General features: G+C 48.7%; 1 protein-coding gene across 4 annotated transcripts in view; it reads left to right on the top strand.

Moving 5' to 3' along the window:
* The window catches only part of zhx3b (zinc fingers and homeoboxes 3b), a 90,886-nt gene that overhangs the window by 58,706 nt on the left and 16,859 nt on the right, over nt 1-15,321 (top strand). Inside the window, exon 1 of one of the 4 annotated variants that reach the window (XM_078236803.1) lies at nt 11,079-11,098. The exons of the other annotated variants lie outside the window; for them this stretch is intronic. The gene's annotated coding sequence lies outside the window, so the exon portion shown is untranslated. Of the gene's footprint in view, nt 1-11,078; nt 11,099-15,321 lie in introns of those variants that run through there. 4 annotated transcript variants of the gene reach the window in all.

The following is a 15,321-nucleotide window of genomic DNA, read 5'->3' as shown; positions in this document are numbered from 1 at the left end:
ATGGGAGGTAACCGGAGCACCCGGACGAAACCCACGCAGATACGGGGAAAGATGTACGGGTTCCGCACAGACGGTGACCCAAGCCAGGAATCGAACCTGGATCCCTGCCGCTATGAGGCAGCTAACCACTCATAGAAATCATAGAAACCCTGCAGTACAGAAAGAGGCCATTCGGCCCATCGAGTCTGCATCGACCACAATCCCATCCAGGCCCTACCCCCATATCCCTACATATTTTACCCGCTAATCCCTCTAATTTACGCATCCCAGGACACTAAGGGGCAATTTTTAGCATGACCAATCAACCTAACCCACACATCCTTGGACTGTGGGAGGAGCACCCGGAGGAAACCCACGCAGACACGAGGAGAACGTGCAAACTCCACACAGACAGTGACCCAAGCTGGGAATCGAACCTGGGTCCCTGCCGCTGTGAGGCAGCAGTGCTAACCACTGTTCCATTGCACCCCCCCCCCCAGATGGGCTGAATGGCCTCCTTATGCACTGTAGAGATTCTATGAAGACCTCAACAGCCCTTTGCAAGTATTTTTTAATTGAGGGCTATTTTTAAAAACAGAAGGTTGTCTTTCTTTGTGCCACAACACTAGGGGGAGCAGTTCTCGCACATGCACAGATACGGTGTCAGTCGCAGTGAATCAGTCTGTGTACGACTGCCAGTCAGTCACCTTCAGATGCAAACTGAAACCTGGTATCAATTAAACAGGATGATGTTAAGATTGACTGTGGGGCCAGTGGGGCAGTGTGGGATAAGTGAGCATGTACAACTCTGCATTCAGCAGCAGGAGTTAAGTGCAGGCCCCTCAAAGCACATTACAGCCAATTAAGTGCTTTTTAAGGGTAGTTCCTGTTGTAATGTAGGAAATATAACGGCCAGTAGGCGCACAGCAAACATCAATGTGATAAAGACCTGCTTTTGTGATTTTATTTTTCTTATGTTCATTCGTGGGACATGGGCGTCACTGGCTGGCCAGCATTTATTGCCCATTCGTAGTTGCCCTTGTTCAGAGGGCAGTTGGGAGTCAACCACATGTTGTTGTGACTCTGGAATCGCATGTAGGCCAGACCAGGTAAGGACGGCAGATTTCCTTCCCTAAAGGACATTGGTGAACCAGATGGACAATCGACAATGGTTTCATGGTCATCAGTACATTCTTAATTCCAGATATTTTTATTGAATTCAAATTGCATCATCTGCTGTGGCGGGATTCGAACCTGGGTCCCCGGGACATCAGCTGAGTTTCTGGATTGACAGTCTAGCGATAATACCACTCGGCCACCGCCATTGAGGGATAAATATTGGGCACCCCAGGGATATGTTCCTGTTCTTCCTGCAGTTAGTACAATGTTTATGTCCACTCCAGCAGGCAGATGGGGCCTCAAATTAACATCTCATCTGTAAAATGACATCTCTGACAGTGCAGCATTCCCTCAGTGCTGCACTGGGAGTGTCGGTTGGAGTTTTTGTGCTCAAGCCATGGGTGGGACATGAACCCAGAACCTTTTGGCTCAGTGGCAGGACCAAGTGAGAAGCCTTTCTGTCCGTGAGCAAAACTGAGTCACATTACTGCTTTCCCTCTGCTCTTGTTCCTTTTGTTTCATAGAATCATAGAATCATAGAAACCCTACAGTGCAGAAGGAGGCCATTCGGCCCATCGGGTCTGCACCGACCACAAGCCCACCCAGGCCCTAGCCCCACCCCCACATATTTTACCCGCTAATCCCACTAACCTACACATCCCAGGACTCTAAGGGGCAATTTTTTTAACCTGGCCAATCAACCTAACCCGCACATCTTTGGACTGTGGGAGGAAACCGGAGCACCCGGAGGAAACCCACGCAGACACGAGGAGAATGTGCAAACTCCACACAGACAGTGACCCGAGCCGGGAATCGAACCCGGGACCCTGGAGCTGTGAAGCAGCAGTGCTAACCACTGTGCTACCGTGCCGCCCAACCACTGTGCTACCGTGCCGCTCTGTACCTCATGTACCTGTCCACTTATTCATCATAAACATCAGGCTAAGGACAATATGGCTCTTAAACCTTAACCTGCACTTGGCAAGGTGAGAGCGGCTGGTCGCCTGGAACAGAACATTTTTTTTGTACCCAATGTTGTCATCAGCCACTCCACGGTCAAGTGTAGAATAGGTCAGATGTAGGATAAATCTCTCCCTCTACCTTGCTCCAACATTGTCCCTACCAACCTCACGAGCACTCTTTGATGTTCCCATGGGAAAGAACGTTCCCACATCTCCCTAACTCATACACATGCCCCACCCTATCCTCCCGTCAGTCTTCCAACCAGGCAGGCAAATGAACTCTCACTGGAATTCTGGAATAAGGCTGCCCTCGGTCACTTCAAGCAGAATTATTGCTGCTTGCAGAGACTGTTGGACCCATCGGAATAAAGTGGATTCAACCCAGATTGAAAGGATTGTAATGTGACTTGACTCCTTCCCACGTTGTAACGTTTGCTTCAGATATAGGGCAAAGGAAAAGGCTGTTCGGCCCAATCAGTCCATGCTGGTCTATACGCAGCATGCAGCAGGAACAATAATAATTTGTTCAGTGAAAATGGTGGACAGAGGGCGGCACGGTAGCCCAGTGGTTAGCACTGCTGCTTCACAGCTCCAGGGACCTGGGTTCGATTCCCGGCTTGGGTCACTGTCTGTGTGGAGTTTGCACATTCTCCTCGTGTCTGCGTGGGTTTCCTCCGGGTGCTCCGGTTTCCTCCCACAGTCCAAAGATGTGCGGGTTAGGTTGATTGGCCATGCTAAAATTGCCCTTAGTGTCCTGAGATGCATAGGTTAGAGGGATTAGTGGGTGGATATGGGGGTAGGGCTGGGTGGGATTGTGGTCGGTGCAGACTCGATGGGCCGAATGGCCTCTTTCTGTACTGTAGGGATTCTATGATTTCCAGAGTTGCACACTTGGATTGAGAATTTTGTCCACCATTTGTAACACAGGATCACTCTCCCAATCCTGCCATGGCAGATGGCGGAATTTGAATTCAATAAAAATTATCTGGGATTAAGAATCTACTGATGACCATGAAACCATTGTCGATTATTGGAAAAACCCATCTGGTTCACTAATGTCCTTTAGGGAAGGAAATCTGCCGTCCTTACCTGGTCTGGCCTACATGTGACTCCAGAGCCACAGCAATGTCTCAGGGATGGGCAATAAATGCTGGTCCAGCCAGTGACGCCCATGTCCTATGAATGAATAAAAAAAACTTCCTGGTTGCTTAGTGGGTATTGTCTCTGGACCAGTAATCCAGTGGGATTCAGTCCCAGACTGAATCTTGGGATCGAATCCCACCATGACAGCTCAATAAAAGACAAATCTGGAATTAAGTCTTAATGATGATCATGAAACCAATGTCAATTGTTGTAAAAACCCATCCGGTTCACTAATTTGGGGAAGGAAATCTGCCGTCCTTGCCCTGTCTGGCCTATATGTGACCCCCACATTCACAGCAACGTTATTCACTCTTAAATGCCCTCTGAAATGGCCTAGCAGGCCATTTAGTTCATAGAATCATAGAATCCCTAAAGTGCAGAAGGAGGTCGTTCGGCCCATCGAGTCTGCACCGACCACAATACGACCCAGGCCCTATCCTCATAACCCCATGCATTTACCCTGCTAATCCCCCTGACACTAAGGGACAATTTAGCATGGCAAATCAACCTAACCCGCACATCTTTGGAGTGTGGGAGGAAACCGGAGCACCCGGAGGAAACCCACGCAGACACGGGGAGAACGTGCAGACTCCACACAGACAATCACCCAAGAACGGAATAGAATCTGGGTCCCTGGCGCTGTGAGGCAGCAGTGCTAGCCACCGTGTCGCCCTTACAGAGAGAAGCAGGAGAAAGGCACTCAGCGAGTTGTTTATTTGGAGAGCCAATGTAGATACGACGGGCTGAATGGCCTCCTGTGCTTTAACAATCCTGTAAAGATTAATCTCCAGGATAGTGCTGAGAGCAACCAGGAGGGAAATAGAACGATAGGGTCGTGGGAAAACATGTTTTTTAATTTATTAGTTCTAAAAACATTGGAGATAGGGAAAAGAGGGAGCTTGTGTAACTGGCAGACGTAGTCATCCAATCAGGGTCACGAAAAATCTGTGTGCTTTCCAATTGGTGGAGATTAGTGCGTTAGGCAACCAATGCCAAGAGCTTGGAGGCGGAGCAATTAGTGCAGGAGGGTCATGAGGTATGAGGGCCATGAGGGTCATCTCACCGGAGTTGCAGTATATCGAGCTCGCAGTATACATGGGGAAATATTGGAAATGCAGGCAATGATGAAATGCTCCTGCCATTCTAATACTCTCAATACAGTGGGAGCAAAAAGGACCCATCACCAAGATCTCTGCGCGCTCCCCAATTCTGGACTTTTATACATCCATGATTTCTGTTACTCCACCAGCTCTTTCCTTCAGTTGGTAATATTTTTTGGCAAATCAAATAAACTAAATCAAATTATCTCAGGGACAAAGTAAAAGGGGCAGCCCCTTAAAAGGAAGTGGGGGCGGGGGGGGGGGGGGGGTTCCGACTGAAACAAAAGGCAAAGCGTAAAGGCAACATTGAAATATTAAACCACAATCTGATTAAAGGGGTCAATAGTACACCCCAGCCCAATGGGCACAGAAGGCATTAACGGCACTCTCGGATGCCGCATGCTCCCTCTCCAGGGACACCCGGCCGCGAATGTAGCCACGGGAGAGGGGCGGACAGTTGGGTCGGACGGCCCCCTCGGTCACCCAGTGCCTGGACCCGTTTACGGTGGTATTGGCCTGGTTAAGGAACAGGTTCACGAGGAGCTTCCTTCCTCCTCCTCCTCCCCCCCCCTGTACCAGGTACTCGTAGATCTGGAGCGTGGGATGAGGTGCAAACAAAACATTAATAAAAGGTTTTGTCAGATAACAATAAAGGGATTGCAGCCGTGGCTTCATTTGTCACGAACACTCTCTGAACCCCCTACTCCTCAAAACCGCTGAGCAAACCTCAGGTCACCGGCCCTTATGTTCGCTTGGTGTCATATTCTGTTTGCTAGCCCCTCCTGTGAAGCACATTGGGAGGGCTTTCTCCTGCATACATCTCAGTCAGTGCAAGCTGTTGTTGATGAGTGGGTTTGGTCCATGAAGAGTTCCGCTTGGATCTGCCGAGTGTTTGGCTGGAGTCAGTCAGACTGGATCCATAAGCGGAAAATTGCTCCGGTTCCCAGGGGCAGCCGTCACCCACCTTTTTTTTAAAAAAAAGAAATTGAGTGCAGCGGTTCACTCGCGTGGAGAAGAAAGTAAATAGTCTGTTGTTGGCGGCTCCAAACAGCGCATCATTTGGCTTTTTAATCTGATGTCCCAAGGCAGTCTGTGGCTTAAGTTCACTCAACTTGCCTCGCTGAGGAGACCACAGCTGAGACTGTCACACCCTCTCTCGTCTGCAGGAAGATTTAAAACAAAAATGTAACCGCATTTTTTTTTAAATCCACGTAATACTCTTTTGTATTCATTGTTGGAGACAGCGTGTCAAACGCAGCAACTAAGTGATTTATTTGGCAGACTTCACGTATAGAAGCAATATCTCCCCGGGGTAGCTCCAACAACTATACTCACTTCAAAATAATCCTGGCCGAGGGTTCCACGCTGAACCGACGTGTAACAAAGGGAGACTTGTGTTTTCATCCAATTTTATGTCGACCACCTTCGACAAGTAAGCAGAACATATTTACTGAATGTACATATATATATATTTAGATTTCCTGCAATGGTTTCATTGTGAAAGGCTGAATTCTTGCTGGTAGTTTGGAAAGAGTAGGACGAGCAGAATTGGGTAAATCTCTGCCTTCCCCACCCACTATCCAATGAACTTTGATACACACACGCACATGCACACGTAACATGCACACACAACACACACATGCACACACACCACACGTGCATGCGCACGTGCACAACGCGCACGCACGCAACACGTGCGCACACGCACACAACACATGCGCGCATGCTCACAACACGTGCGCGCATGCTCACAACACGTGCGCGCATGCTCACAACACGTGCGCGCATGCTCACAACACGTGCGCGCATGCTCACAACACGTGCGCGCACGCACACAACACATGCGCGCACGCACACAACACGCGCACGCACGTGCACACACACACAACGCGTACACACGTACACCACACAATATCGAGGAGGGCGTTGGAACTCCAACTTGGAAATTTTCTGGCTTGACTACCCAAATAACTGGCACAAAACAGAGTGGCGCCACAGGCCATCATTATTGCAGGTGGGCTGAGGCGGGGAGGCGGTTGTGTAGTGGTATTGTCACTGGGCTGGCAATTCAGAGACCCTGGGCAATTCTCTGGGAAGCCGGGTTCGAATCCCACCACGGCAGATGGTGAAATTTGAATCCGTTAAAATCAGGAATTGAAAACCTGACGACGATCGTGAAACCACCGTTGATCATTGTAAAAGCCTATCAGATTCGCTAATTCCCTTCAGGGAAGGAAATCTGCCATCCTTACCCGGTCCGGCCTACGTGTGACACCAGACCCACAGCAATGTGGTTGATTCTTAAAATGCCCCCTGAAAGGGCCGAGCGAGCTACTCTGTTCTGGGGATGAGCAACAAATGCTGGCCAACCAGTGACTCCCACATCCCTTGAGTTAATAAACAAAACTGCAGAGTTGCCAACCTTCCAGGATTGCCTTGGAGTCTCCTAGAATTAAAATTAATCCCCTAAACATTACTACAAGCAACTCTGAAAGGCAAGTCAGGGCCAATAAAGAAAATAATTGTGTGCCAATTATTTTTTACTTCATTTTTAGGGCATTTAGTTCTTAAAATATTAAGAGAGAGAGAGAGAGAGTCATGGAGGTTTACAGCATGGAAACAGGCCCTTTGGCCCAACTTGTCCATGCCGCCCAGCTTTTACCATTAAGCTCGTCCCAATTGCCCACGTTTGGCCCATATCCCTCTATACCAGTCTTACCCATGTAACTGTCTAAACGCTTTTTAAAAGACAAAATTGTACCCGTCTCTACCACTGCCTCTGGCAGCTTGTTCCAGACACTCACTGGGGACGGTGAAGGAAACACTGTTTGACAGGTCGGGATGGCTGGAGGTGGGAGGTCAGTGATGAAACCTCCAGCGATGCTTTCAAGCAGCATTGGCGACCTTCGCCAATCTGGTTTGTGTGTGTGTGTCATGCTGCTCTGTGGTTGTGAAGAGACTGAGGGGCGAGAGGGCAGTGGGGGGGCCGTGTATCGAACGCAGCGCTGGCTGGAGCCAGAGGTGTGGCCGCAATGGATTATTGCCTGTCTAATTGTCAGCTCTTGACTTGATTCATTTCCCCCCTCCCCCCTCATCACAACACACACACACATCAACACCAACACCAACACACACACACACCAACACCAACACACACACACACACACACATCAACACCAACACACACACACACACACACACACCAACACACACACCCCCACCCCTTCCAACAGTTCCAACGAAAGATTCAGCAAGCAGGCAGATTCCATGGAGAAATCCTCCCTCGGAGCACAATCTTCTCCTGCCGTGACGCTGATACTGCCCTGGGGTGTGAGATGGTTGGGGGGAGACAGACTGGAAAAGAAGCAGCTCATAAAGTTTAGTTTAGTTTATTTAGTAGTGTGACAAGTAGGCTTGCATTAACAGTTACACACACACACAAAATCCCCTCGTCACCACACTCCAGCGCCTGTTCGGGTAACACCGAGGGAGAATTTAGCACGGCCAATGCACCCTAACCAGCACAGTCTTTCGGACTGTGGGAGGAAACCGGAGCACCCGGAGGAAACCCACGCAGACACGGGGAGGATGTGCAGACTGCACACAGAGAGTGACCCGAGCCTGGAATCGAACCCGGGTCCCTGGCGCTGTGAGGCAGCGGTGCTAACCACTGTGCCAGCTTGCTGCCCAAGGGTGGGGGGTGTGGTAGATGAGCATTTTTGCAATTCTGAGGAACCTTTTAAGAATGAGAGCTTTTAGCCAAAACAAAGGTGCACAAAATAAGCACCGATTTTTGTTTTTGTCGAAAGGTTTCATCTTAAAATGGGCACAGTAAGAAGTCTCACAATACCTGGTTAAAATCCCAACAGGTTTATTTGGAATCACAAGCTTTCGGAGCACTGCTCCTTCGTCAGGGACTGCTGATTCTGTTATCAGAGGCCTTGGGCCTTAAGGAGTTAACTGGAATGCGACAGAGCTGGTTGTGAGCACTGTACTCTCTGTGTGTCAGGTTCAGTAACCTAATGATGTCATCAGCAGTAAGCGAGCAAAAAAAATCTCAAGGCACAGACAAAGGAGAAGGGAAAATAAAATGGGATTGTGTTCCCCAGCATAATGTTTTCCTCTAAATTTCTGCTGAAGGGACTCACTAGTCCGGCAGCCTTGCGGACATAGAAGGGGACACTGGAGGACAAATGAGCCCATCCGCCTAAAGCAAAACGCTGCGGATGCTGGAATCTGAAACAGAAAATGCTGGAAAACCTCAGCAGGCCTGACAGCAGCTGTGGAGAGAGAACAGAGCCAGCGTTTCGAGTCAGGGTGACCCTTCGTCAGAACTCCAGCTGCCTGTCACCATGTGATGGATGGAGCATCGAGACTGGGCACTTCCCCTCACCTGCCCCATGCAGCCCCCGCACCCCCCCCCCCCAATTACCCCTCCCCCCTCCCACAGCCATGTCTCGCAGTAGAGAGCCACAAAAAGTACTGAGGGTCATTGAGGGATAGACGCTCAGGAAAATTCCGTCTCTGATCGCCACAATATTACCCCAGACCGATCCAGGAAATTCCATGGACCGAGTGATTTCCATAAATCTCATCAGCGGGCCTCGTGTTGATTGTGGAATTCTTACAGCACGTATGGAGGCCTATCAGCCCATCGTACATACCTATACTGCCTGCTGTCTCTCTGAAGGGGTGGCACAGCGGTTAGCACTGCTAACTCACAGCACCAGGGACCCGGGTTCGATTCCCCGACTTGGGTCACTGTCTGTGTGGAGTCTGCACGTTCTCCCCGTGTCTGCGTGGGTTTCCTCCAGGTGCTCCAGTTTCCTCCCACAGTCGGAAAGATGTGCTGGTTCGGGTGCATTGGCCATGATAAATTCTCCCTCTGTGTACCCGAACAGGCGCCGGAGTGTGGTGACTGGGAAATTTTCACAGTAACTTCATTGTAGTGTTAATATAAGCCTTACTTGTGACACTAATAAATAAACTTATGTTTCTTTTCAACGGATCCCATGTGTTTTTGATTTTTTTTTTTTAAAATGGGCCCTGATGATGAAGCTAACTCTTTTAAGAGGGGGAGTTGACAGGGATTTGCGGCTGGAGTCATCTGAAAAGGCCCAAATAAATTAAAAATTGTTGGCTAGCCATGGTGAACTGGATTGGTGCCATATATCTGGGGCCGCAGAACCATAGCTTATTGGAAAGGTGGCAGCCAGCCCGAGGTGCTTTTTGATTTGGTGATAGGGGTAGTTTATGTGGTCATTATGACCTTTTAGACCACCATCAGCTTCTGCTGTCAGTCAAAGCCTTGAATGGAGATGGTGTAGATAGCTTCACATTGGGCTTTGAGGGATCCTTCAACTCCTGCACTTTGGCACCTGGAACCGCATTATGCATTCATTTGTGACAATACGAATTTCTTATTCACTTGGCCCCAAAACATGATTCTCCCACAAAACAGTCAGGCAACAGATACATTAGAATCGGCATCATAGATTCCCTACAGTGCAGAAGGAGGCCATTCAGCTCCTCAAGTCTGCACTGACTCTCCAACAGAGCCAGTTCCTAACCCATAGCCCCACTGTCACTGAGTCAAAATGCTGGGGCGGCACAGTGGTTAGCACTGCTGCCTCACAGCGACAGGGACCTGGGTTCGATTCCCGGCTTGGGTCACTGTCTATGCGTGGGTTTCCTCTGGGTGCTCTGGTTTCCTCCCACAGTCCGAAAGGTGTGCTGGTTAGCTGCGTTGGCCGTGCTAAATTCTCTCTCAGTGTACCCGGACAGGTGCCGGAGTGTGGCGACCAGGGGATTTTTACAGTAACTTCATTGCAGTGTAAATATAAACCTACTTGTGACACTAATAAATAAACTTAAAAACCATATATTTACCCTGCTAATTCCTCTGACCTACACATCTTAGGACACTAAAGGAGAATTAGCATGGCCAATCCACCTAACTTGTTCATCTTTGGATTGTGGGAGGAAATTGGAACACCTGGAGGAAATGCACGCAGACACGGGGAGAATGTGCAAACTCCACACAGACAGCACCCAAGGCCTGGGTCTCTGGCGCAGTGAGACAGCAGTGTTAACCACTGTGCCACTGTGCTGCCCTTAAATAGGAAATTAGTCAAGTGTCAGGCAATGGCCATCTCCAACAAAAGAGAATCCAACCATCTCCCCATGACGATTAATGGCATTACCATTGCTGAATCCCCCACTATCAACATCCTGCGGGGTAATCATTGACCAGAAACTGAACTGGACCAGCCATATAAACACTGTGGCTGCAAGTGCCATGAGCGGCACAGTGGTTAGCACTGCTGCCTCACAGCACCAGGGACACGGGTTCGAATCCGGCTTTGGGTGACTGTGTGGAGTCTGCACGTTATCCCCGTGTCTGCGTGGGTTTCCTCCGGGTGCTCTGGTTTCCTCCCACAGTCTGAAGCTGTGCAGCTTAGCCATGCTAAGATGCTCTTTAACGTCAGGGAGATTAGCAGAGTGAATGTGGGGTGTTGCGGGTATAGGGCCTTAGTGGGATGTCGGTGCAGACTTGATGGGCCGAATGACCTCTCTCTCCACTGTCGGGATTCTGTGATTTTATGATTCTTCTATGATCCTAAGTGCAGGTCAGAGACTGGGAATTCTGCGGAGAGTAACTCACCTCCTGACTTCCCCAAAGTCTGTCCACAATCTACAAGGCACAAATCAGGAAAGTGATGGAATAATCTCAACTTGCTTGGATGGGTGCAGCTCCAACAACACTCAAGAAGTCTGACACCATCCAGGACAAAGGTTTGAATGGCATCCCATCCACCACCGACACACAGTGGCAATAGTGTGTACCATCTACAAGATGCACTACAGCAATGCACCAATGCTCCTTCGACAGCACCAACCAAACCCGTGACCCCTATCACCTAGAAGGATAAGGGCAGCAGACAGATGGGAACGCCACCATCTGCAAGTTCCCCTCCAAACCATTCACCATCCTGACTTGGAAATATATCGCCGTTCCTTCACTGTCACTGAGTCAAAATGCTGGAACTCCCTCCCCTAACAGCACTGTGGGTGTATCTACACCACATGAGCTGCAGGGGTTCAAGAAGGCAGCTCACCACCACTATCTCAGGGGCAATTAGGGATGGGCAATGAATACTTGTCTAGCCAGCAATGCCCACATCCTGCGAAAGAATAAAAAAAATTGGGTACTTTTTGTTTTGTCGTGGTATCTGCTATTCTCTCTTTTCATGTAGTGTCTTTTTCCACATGTGTTTTATGCAAACCTTTGACCTTTGCTGTGTGGTCCCTAGCTCAGCGCCACTGACCTTACCTGTCACTGAAAAGTTAAAATTTATTTGTCACAAGTAGGTTTGTATTAACACCTCAATGAAGTTACTGTGAAAATCCCCGAGTCACCACATCCAACGCCCGTTCGGGTACACTGAGCGAGAATTTAGCACGGCCAGTGCACCTAACCAGCACATCTTTCAGACTGTGGAAGGAAGCCCAAGCACCTGGAGGAAACCCACGCAGACGCGGGGAGAATGTGCAGACTCCGCACAGACAGTGACCCAAGCCGGGAATCGAACCCGGGTCCCTGGCACTGTAAGGCAGCAGTGCTAACCACTGTGCCACCGTGCTGCCCAAGGTTCAGGAATATACCATTACTGCTCAATATCCAGATAAACAGCCTGATCCAGGGGTCATTAACAACAGAAACCTTCTCATTGTGTGCACCGGCTTCTGTGATCCCTCATGCAATACCGTGTGTGTTTCTCATTTCATTAAAAACATGAACCAATGAGCACTCTAGTGAGACCAGACCAATTGTGAAGCAATGAACTGATTCATTTTGCATGCAGCACAAAGAAAGCAAATTCTTTCTGTAGAATATGAATGATTAGCACACCGTTTTCAATGAAGTCAGATCATCATCTTATCGTAACGAGGTGCGTAACGTTGCCCATTGATTCACCTGGTAAAGACGATTTGGGGAGAGCCTTGCCAGGACCTTGCCCTCCGTGTACAGAGGATTGGCTTGCCAAGCTGTCAGTCAAACCGCCTTGAATGAGACAACCCCAGGCAATGGGAAGGCGATGGCCTCATGGTATTATTGCTAGGCCATTAATCCAGCTAATGTTCTGGGGACCCGGGTTCGAATCCCACCACAGCAGATGGTGGTATTTGAATTCAATTTTTAAAAATATCTGGAATTAAGAATTTGCTGATGATCATGAAACTATTGTTGATTGTCAGAACTACCCATCTGGTTCGCTAATGTCCTTTAGGGAAGGAAATCTGCCGCCTGTACCTGGTCTGGCCTACATGTGACTCCAAGGCCACAGCAAAGTGGTTGACTTTCAACTGCCCTCATTTCAGACGAATGAGGGGGGATCTCATAGAGACGTATAAAATTCTAACAGGACCAGACATGGTAGACATGTTCCCAATGGTGGGGGTGTCCAGAACCAGGGATACAGTTTGAGGATCCGGGGTAGACCTTTTAGGACAGAGGTGAGGATGCATTTCTTCACCCAGAGTGGTGAACCTGTGGAATTCATTACCACAGGAAGTAGTTGATACCAAAACATTGAATGTTTTCAAGAGATGGCTAGATGTAGTTTTAGGGCAAATGGGATCAAAGGTCATGGGGAGAAAGCAGGATTAGGCTGTTGAGTTGGACGAACAGCCATGATGGTGATGAATGGTGGAGCAGGCTTGAAGGGCCGAATGGTCTCCTCCTGCTCCTATCTTCTATGTTTCTATGAGAGCCACAAGAGTTGTATCAATCGCTTCAAAGGCAACTAGAGATGGGCAATAAATGCAGGCCAGCCAGTGACACCCATGCCCCATGGTTGAATATTAAAAGAATGATGGTGCCTTAGCGAGAACACTTGCTGGTAACTTGGAATGTGCGTCCATTCAACATGGCAGGTGGCCAACCCTTTGAGTTGTTGGATTTTCCCCATCGTCTCAAAGCAAATCTGATGTGCGAGCAGCATAATTCAGGCACAACTGGCGTTCCAGCTCATTTATACTGAGCAACATCCCAAATAACATCTGGTGTTCAGGCAATTAACCCATTTTGAACCAAATTCAACCCCATAGCAACATGTTCCTTTCAGACCAAATAGATAAATTTTGAAATGTGACAATTCTTAATTTCCTCTTTTAAAAGGAGCCAGTTATTGAACCAGTTGTTTGTTTGTTTATCCTAGCCCAATTTTCAGATGTATTACCGTCTTTGATCAGTTTAGCAAAGCTGAGATGGCGAGGGAAGTAATATAACACCAGGAGTAAAAATGACAGCGTATTTTTCCATGCCTTATGTTACGCTCCAAAGCAAACAGCGACTTACATCTATATAATACAATGAAAAGGTCCGCATCTTAATCTTAATGTAGCCAAAGGCTGGATAATGAGCATTAATGAAAGGTTGAATGGAAGTCCCTTTTCTCTTTGGTTATTTAGAACAATGATAAATGTGTGCAGCGTTCCACATTGTGAATGAAGGAGTTACTTGCTTCAGATCAATCCTGGAGTTAGAGAGTTTAACAAAAGAGATTATGAATCATAACCTCAACGGTTAAAGAATGAATAAGACAGTGGAGCTATGCAACGTGTAGCTGACATCAGTGGGTGCATTGTAAGGCTGTTCTTGGACTCCTGTGAGGGTGTGTAGCACCGTTGTTAACACTGCTGCCTCACAGCGCCAGGGGCCTGGGTTCGATTCCTGACTTGGGTCACTGTGTGGACTTTGCACATTTCCCCCCGTGTCTGCGTGGGTTTCCTCCAGGTGTTCCGGTTTCCTCCCACAGTCCAAAGATGTGCGGGTTAGGTGGATTGGCCATGCTAAATTGTCCATTAGTGTCAGGGGGACTAGCTGGATAAATGCATGGGGATAGAGCCTTGGTGGGATTGTGGTTGGTGCAGACTCGCTTGGCCGAATGGCCTCCTTCTGCACTGTAGAATTCTAATTCTATTATAAGATGTGCACAGTTTTTTTATTCATTTATGGGACATGGGCGTCGCTGGCTGGCCAGCATTTATTGCCCATCCCTAGTTGCCCTTGTTCAGAGGGCAATTGAGAGTCAACCACATTGCTGTGGCTCTGGAGTCACATGTGGACCATACCAGGTAAAGACAGCAGATTTCCTCCCCTAAAGGGCATTAGTGAACCAGGATGGTTTTTTCCGACAATCGACAATGATTGTTAGTAGGTTATTAATTCCAGACATTTTTTATTGAATTCAAACTCCACCATCTGCCGTGGTGGGATTCGAACTCAGGTCCCCAGAACATTAGTTGAGTTTCTGGATTAATAGTCTAGTGATAATACCACTAGGCCAGCGCCTCCCCGTTATAGTTCTCAGTCACTGCTGCAATTAACTCAGCCACCTCTGAATCATAGAATCCCTACAGTGTAGAAGGAGGCCATTCAGCCCATCGAGGCTGCACCGACCACAAACCCACCCAGGCGCTATCCCCGTAACCCCATGCATTTACCCTGGTGGTTCCCCGTCACTAAGGGGTAATTTAGCATGGCCAATCCACCTAACCCACACATCTTTGGACTGTGAGAGGAAACCGGAGCACCCGGAGGAAACCCACGCAGACACGGGGAGAAGGTGCAAACTCCACACAGACAGTGACCCAAGCCGGGAATCGAACCTGGGTCCCTGGCGCTGTGAGGCAGCAGTGCTAACCACTGCGCCACCGTGCCGTCTCTGCACTGGGGAAAGAGGAATGTATGAGGAGGTTCAGGCGCACTGTGACAACTCCAGTCCCTGACGATCTTCACTGCCCTCACCGGTGGTGTACAGGCAATGTGGTGTCTATATTGACCCCTCAATTTTATGCCCATGCTTTTTATGCCAGACATGCTGGGAGTCAACGCATCTGATTGCCCTTTGGACATCTGAAATTGTATTGGAACTTGGCGAAAGACGACAGTGAGTTGCCTCGATTACCATCTACCAGCCTGGTGGCTGCATGATACAATATTTGTTGACCAA

The sequence above is a fragment of the Mustelus asterias genome, chromosome 20 (genome assembly GCF_964213995.1).
Source record: "Mustelus asterias chromosome 20, sMusAst1.hap1.1, whole genome shotgun sequence".
NCBI classification, from domain to species: domain Eukaryota; kingdom Metazoa; phylum Chordata; class Chondrichthyes; order Carcharhiniformes; family Triakidae; genus Mustelus; species Mustelus asterias.
This window is presented reverse-complemented; position numbering and strand designations above follow the sequence as displayed.